The sequence below is a fragment of the Neodiprion virginianus genome, chromosome 3, assembly GCF_021901495.1.
Source record: "Neodiprion virginianus isolate iyNeoVirg1 chromosome 3, iyNeoVirg1.1, whole genome shotgun sequence".
Classification (NCBI taxonomy): domain Eukaryota; kingdom Metazoa; phylum Arthropoda; class Insecta; order Hymenoptera; family Diprionidae; genus Neodiprion; species Neodiprion virginianus.
In genome coordinates, this window is record NC_060879.1 from 24,595,151 (window position 1) to 24,602,998 (window position 7,848).

The following is a 7,848-nucleotide window of genomic DNA, read 5'->3' on the forward strand; positions in this document are numbered from 1 at the left end:
GGGGTTGCGCGAAAAACGAATTGAAATAATTTATTGTAAACGTGAACCAGGAACCACGGAGCGCTTATCCTGGAAGTCGAGAAATTTCATTAGCGGACTGACAGCTACCGAATTTGGGGTTGCGCGAAAAACGAATTGAAATAATTTATTGTAAACGTGAACCAGGAACCACGGAGCGCTTATCCTGGAAGTCGAGAAATTTTATTAGCGGACTGACAGCTACCGAATTTGGGGTTGCGCGAAAAACGAATTGAAATAATTTATTGTAAACGTGAACCAGGAACCACGGAGCGCTTATCCTGGAAGTCGAGAAATTTCATTAGCGGACTGACAGCTACCGAATTTGGGGTTGCGCGAAAAACGAATTGAAATAATTTATTGTAAACGTGAACCAGGAACCACGGAGCGCTTATCCTGGAAGTCGAGAAATTTTATTAGCGGACTGACAGCTACCGAATTTGGGGTTGCGCGAAAAACGAATTGAAATAATTTATTGTAAACGTGAACCAGGAACCACGGAGCGCTTATCCTGGAAGTCGAGAAATTTCATTAGCGGACTGACAGCTACCGAATTTGGGGTTGCGCGAAAAACGAATTGAAATAATTTATTGTAAACGTGAACCAGGAACCACGGAGCGCTTATCCTGGAAGTCGAGAAATTTTATCAGCGGACTGACAGCTACCGAAATTGGGGTTGCGCGAAAAACGAATTGAAATAATTTATTGTAAACGTGAACCAGGAACCACGGAGCGCTTATCCTGGAAGTCGAGAAATTTTATTAGCGGACTGACAGCTACCGAATTTGGGGTTGCGCGAAAAACGAATTGAAATAATTTATTGTAAACATGAACCAGAAACCACGGAGCGCTTATCCTGGAAGTCGAGTTTCACCGCGTAGCGGACCCGAAGCGCGGGATCCGGGAGGTTGAGAACCCGGTACTCGAAATCGTAGCGGACCCGAAGCGCGGGATCCGGGAGGTTGAGAACCCGGTACTCGAAATTTGCGGAGCGCGACTCTGATACGTCCGCTCTACTGCGCGGTTGTTTCCCGACTGAGGAATTCGGCTAGCTGATTTTGAATTGGTGACGTCACTTTCTGAACATCCGACATCCAAACTATGGTTTCGAACTTTGATACTATGTATGATGATGTATGATGTACGATGTATGATGTATGATGTATGATGTATGATGATATGATATGATGTATAATGATTTTAGCTTTCACATTTCATACAAGAAATACGCACTTTATCTCTCCTGCCGATTCCAGACTCAAGCGGCCAGGCCCTTCGATGGTCAGCCGTTGACTAATAACGCTGCCGTTCTGCGACAGTTGGATGATGAAAAATTTCGCTCGTATCTTTCAAATGTGTGTTAAAATACACTCGAAGTGTTGAGAAGCGTCGTTCTTTCTCTCCCTATCACCTTTCTAGGTCTTTAAATCACTACGCAGTGTTAAATACTGTCTCATATACGAAGCATCCATTTCATCTCGTTCAGAATTAGCGCATCCGTTATGTATTGCAGTTACTCTGAATTTTTGACGTGACAACGTCTTAAATTAGGTTGGGGCTGGGAGTCACTTATGAAAAAGTGTAACGCCCGGTAACGTTACGATGAGTCACCGAACGAGAGAGAGGCCCGCCGAATGCCTTGCGTCTCTCTCCCACTCAACTATGATCGGTCTGCCGCGCGCGCAGCACTAGAGAATTAGGCGCATTGAATCGGCGCATGCTTGTGTCTCTGTCTTTTTTTAGTAAACAAAATATATTTCTATAGTTAAAATTTGTGCAATTCTTATTTTCATTCAATTCCTTGTTCCTATTGTGCAATTTAATTATATTCATATCAATAAATATTCTACCGAGAAAAAGACGTTGTCACGTAAAATCTTCGCCCGTAAAACCGACTTTACAGGCAACCATTTTTTTTCCATCAGAATACTTTTCGAAAAACAATTCCGCTCCTCCATCCAACGCAGATGCTTCACTTGCGACCAGCTAAAACAGCGTTTCGATTCTATGCCTATGAAAATTCAAGATCGAGAGAGCAAATGAAAAGTTGTTGAAATAATTATGAATACTGATGTTATGGAATACATCGAGCGCGCGTCGAATAGAATCCCATTTCGAAATGAATAATTCTTCTCTTTTCATATCATAGCTAATCTAGTAATATAGCTAAATAGGATGGTTGGAGGTGTTCGGAAATGGTAGGAGGTGGTCGGCGCTGGCAGAAGGTGATAGGGGATGGTCGAAAGTGGCCATTGATGGTCGGAGGTGGCAGGGGGAGGTAGGAGGCGTTCGAAAATGGTAGGACATTTCAAAAGTTAAAGTCGACGATGATCCGGTGCATCAATTTTATCGTTACAGATTTTCTTTTCCCATGAGCCATAAAGTATTCAACAACGATAATGCAGTCCTTAAAATTCATCATTCATCTCTGTCTGGAAAGCTAATTCGCAAGGCGTGGTATTCTATTCTATTTGCATTATTAGAAAAATAGCCGTACTCTACATACACTGTTTCTAATCTTTTGCTACATTTGGTTGAATCCCCATGCTTCTACAGCACGAATAGTCGGAAATGTTTTTGATTATCCATAATAAAATAAAAGAAGTAACAAAGCTTAAATTTATTATCAAAGCTCTAATGAATACATCAAACTGCGGTCGAAACAATTCATTTATTATTTGCACATCACCTCTATATATTTGATAAATTATTCCTAAATACATTGAAACATATGTATTTATAACGAAATATCATGCAATGGGCTGTGTAAACTATAAACTATAATTTCTATCGAATAGCTGCTTTTATGTCAACAGGGCTTTGAGACTCAGTTCAGTTCGTCCTCCTCCTCGTCTACCTCCGACCACCTCCAACAATTGCCAACCACCTCGAACAACCACCGATAACCACCTCGGGTTGTACCTGGAATAGCGATAAATATTTTCAGTATGAGAACACATCAAAAACATTACGTAAGGATTCATATAATCATAGGTTTTGTCTTTTGGCTGTAACTTCAGATGCGTTGATCGCAGCGTATTGGGACTGCGCCCAATCGATTTCTCTCGCAAAATTACGTCGGAATAGTGCCTAAAAGAATTGATTCCCGCACTTTTCAAAATCGCGAAAATTTTCGCCAAAAATACAAATGGGTTAACCTTCCTTTTTTTTTTACCAAAAAATTTTTCGTCTCAGAATTGATTCGTATGACTCTTTTCCGAACAATTGGACCCCAAGGAACTCAGAAAACGCAACGAAAAGAGCGTGGGATCAATAGAAAAGAAATGGCGAGCAAGAAAGCACCTGCTGAAAAATGTCGAAAACAAAGGTTCTAGTTTTTTGGCTGTAACTTCAGATGCGTTGATCGCAGCGCATTGGGACTGCGCCCAATCGATTTCTCTCGCAAAATTACGTCGGAATAGTGCATGAAAGAATTTATTCCAGCACTTTTCAGAATCGCGAAAATTTTCGCCAAAAATGCAAAGGGGTCAGCCTTACTTTTTCTCCATTTTTGGAGCCGAAAGTTTTTGGTCTCAGATTCGATTTGAATGACCCTTACCCGACTAATTTATGTTACGGGCTCTGATGTGATAACCGAAAATTGCTCCGTGAGATGTTCCAACGGTACAGTTGAGAACTCGTTGCAGAACATCAGAGAGTTTCCGATTTCGACATGATGCTGGCTGCATTCACTTTCTGAGTAACACAGTTTTCGCAATGGTGAGCCCGAGCCAGTACTTGGCCTGAGTGTACTTACCGACTTGTCGGCGATACAAGAAATTCATAATGAGAATAAATATCTTTCAAAATTCGTCCGAAAACAGTGATTCAATTAAAGTATAGGTACCCGAGAGAAGAATGTATACATAGATCACGAATAAAAATGGATTAGATGTAATAATGATGCAGAGACCAAAAAGTATAAATGTATATGCGGTTCACGTACGACATTGATATAGGTATATGATTCATTTATGAGTAATACGTGATGCATACTATAAATCTTATAATTTTCTAGGAAACATACTAGATTATCTACTATAATCAGCTATATTATGACAATAAAAGAATTGTTCGTTTTGATATGGGATTCAATTCGACATGCAGTCTACATATTCCATAACATTAATATTCAGAATTAGGAGTAGGAATAGGAGTGGGATCAGGAGTAGGTTCAAATGTGAGAGTAGGAATATGAGTAGGATCAGGAGTTGGAGTAAGATCGTAGTAGAAGTAGGAGTAAGATTGGAGTAGAAGTAGGAGTAAGATTGAAGTAGAAGTAGGAGTAGGAGTAGAAGTAGTAGTATAGGAGGGGGGTAGAGGCGGGAAGGCTTGGGGAGTGTAGGGTAGGGTACCTACTTCTACTACTACTCCTACTCTTACTCCTACTCATACTCCTACCCCTACTCTTACTCGTACTCCTACTACCACCCCTACTTTTACTCCTACTTCCACTTCTACTCCCACTCCTACCTATCAACCTCTACAACCTCCGACCACCTCCATCCTCCTCGATCGCTAAGTCCTCCTCCTTGTCTTTGTCCTTGTCCTCTTCGTATTCCTTCTCCGCCTTCTCCTTCGTCTCCAAGCCACCTTCTATCACCGTTAACCACCTGTGACCACCTTCTACCACCTCGAAGCACCGCCAACCACCTAAGGTCATACCTTGAGTAGTAATAAATATTCTCAGTATGAGAACACATCAAAAATATTACGTGAGGGTCAATATAATTAATTAATTAAATAATAAGATAATAAATCTGATTACCGCATCCATAGATACTGAATTTGTGCTTGCGCGAAAAATGAATTCAAATAATTTATTGTTAACATGACAAGTTTAAAAATTTTCAGAATAAATATAATGACCAACTGTTATTGAATATTATAAAATTCTTGAACTCTCCAAGTACAAATCCTCGTCCTCCTGTTAGACCTTCTCCTCCTTGTCTTTCTCGTCCTCCTCTTCGTCCACCTCCGATCACCGCCAACCACTTCCAGCAACCACCGATAACCACCTTGGGTTATACCTGGAGTAGTGATAAATATTTTCAGTATAAGAACACATCAAAAATATTGTGCAAGGATTAATAAAATTAATTAATTAATCAATTAGCCGTATAATAAATTTAATTAGCCCATTTACAGCTACTGAATTTGTGCTTGCGCGAAAAATGAATTGAAACAATTTATTGTAAACATGACAAGTTTGAACAATTTCAGATGAAATATAATTACAATTGCCACTAAATATTATAAAAATGTTATACTTCCCGTGCAGAAATCCTTGTCCTCCTCGTCCACCCTGTTCTCCTCGTCTTCCTGGTCCTCCGAGAGTCGAGATTCACCAGGTAGCGGACCTTGAGCGTAGAAACTACGGAGCGCTCATCCCTGAAATCGAGTTTATTCATGTAGTTGACCTTGAGCTCAGAAACTACGGAGCGCTTGTCCTGGAAATCGAGTTGCGCCAGGAAGAGAACCCGGAGCGCAGGATCCAGGAGGTAGAGAACCCGGTACTCGAAATCTGTGGAGCGCGATTCTCATCCGTCCGCTCTATTGCGCGGTTGTTTCTAGACTGAGGAATTCGGCTAGCTGATCACTATAGGTCGATGACGTCAGAAGAAAAAAAATGTTGGGTGACGTCACTTTCTGAACATCCGAACATTCGATTACCCAAACTTTAGTTTCGAACTTCAATACTATGATGATGTATGATGTATGATGTATGATATGATGTATAATGATTTCAGTTTTTACATTTCAGACAAGAAATACCCACTTCATCTTGCCTGCCGATTGCAAACTGAAGCGGCTAGGCTCTCTGATCGTCAGCTTTTGACTAAAGATATATTCTTCTGTTATCGGGTCAGCAGATGCTCCGTTCTTTCTCTCCATATCAAAAAAAAAAAATCGCCGACAATCACCTTTTCAGGTCTTTCAATCAGAACACTGCGTTAAATACTGTCTCATACACGGAGCATCCATTTCATCTTGACCACAATTAGCGCTTTCGTGATGCGTTGCAATAAGTCGGAATTTTTTTTCATCCGAACACTTTCGAAAACAATTCTGCTTCTCTACCCAACGTAGATACTTTACCTGCGACTAGCTAAAACAGCGTTCCGATTCTATGCCTACGAAAATTCAAGATCGAGCGAGCAAATGAAAGGTTATTGGAATAATTGTGAATATTAATGTTATGGAATACATTGAGCGCGTGTCGAATAGAACCCCATTTCGAAATGAATAATTTTTCTATTTTCATATTATAACCGTATTATTATAGATAATCTAATTTGCCTCCGGGAAAATTATAAAATTTATAGTATGCATCGCGTATTAATCGTAAGTGGATCACATATATTAATATCGTACAAGGACCGCATATTCATTTCGTATGCATATGTCAAAGGCTTGCAGTTTCATAAAGATCACAAACATAATGATTTGCGACCATCACGTCTAAGAGGTGGAAGGAAACTGAAACAACTCTACATGTTTTGGAGTTTGGTTGTAATTAAAACCGAGCACCCACCAGTCGAGTTTTCTCGGTTTCAATTGCAACAGTTTTCAATTTACAATTTATTGCAGCTAAAGACAATAGTTACACGACAAGTTATTTTCATGTATGGGTTGTTATATATTTTTACCTATTTTTTTTCGTCTCATACCACTTTCGTGATTATGTAATTGTGGATATTATTATACAATTTATATTGAGCTTAAAAATTACTAGATACGTGGGTTTCCGGTGGGTTAAATTTTGTATGTATTCTTACGTAACATTTCGATTCTTATAATTTTTCAAAAGCTACTACCGATCGATCTCAACCAGCTATTGTACCCATGATACTTACGCGGAAAGTAATCACGCATACGAAAAATAAAAAACGACGAAAGATCTTATGAACTGAAAATAATTGTAACACAAAGTAACAGGAATGCTATGCCCGATAGGTAACTTAATCAAAAAATTGCCATGTTACAATACACTTTGGAAATATTAAAGCGATATCCTTGTACAGTCACAAACATTAGTTCACAGAATCTCAAACAGTATTATGAAACCTTTTTTTAAATGCGAAATGTTATCGAAATGGACCCCAAGATTTTAAATTTTGATTGTGAATTTACCAAGGGTACTTCCCACCCAATTTCATGGACACAAAATGCAACTTTCACACCCTTATAATTGCTCAAATTTTATGTATGACTTAGCAATATGAAGATAGGAATATCCAAAAAACAACTACGAATCATTGAGTACCTTTCTATCTTTTCAAATTTTAAAGTACCTCATATTCCTACTATCTTTCGTATCCTGGAATATATTATGGTGCACTGTGTAATGATACCAATGCTTTTTATTACGATAATTTTACTTCATTTTTCGTAAGTCGCAGCTATCGTTTCTTATTAATTAGTATATTTTATAATAGTAATCTACATTTTTTCGCATAGATAATCGAATATAGAAAGAATGAACTATCACTGTTGTTACAAACTTAACGAATTGTGTACAGTAACGGCACGTGGTTATTGTACCTGTTTCTTTCAGCATATATACGAATAATGGTACACAATTGACGTATATTGTAAATGTAGAGAAAAAAAGCGCTCATTATATTTGCTACTATAACATTGCAAAAAAATAAACGTCATTTAGTAAACCGCAATGATTTTCAAAAACGATAAATCACAAATTATGACCCACTGTAAATACGGATATGTGAAGAGACCTATTATTTACTGAATACACCTTAGTTTTGGAGTAGAAAAAAATAACTACAAAATTGTATTCTTTCAATGCACAATTATTATACAGCTGTA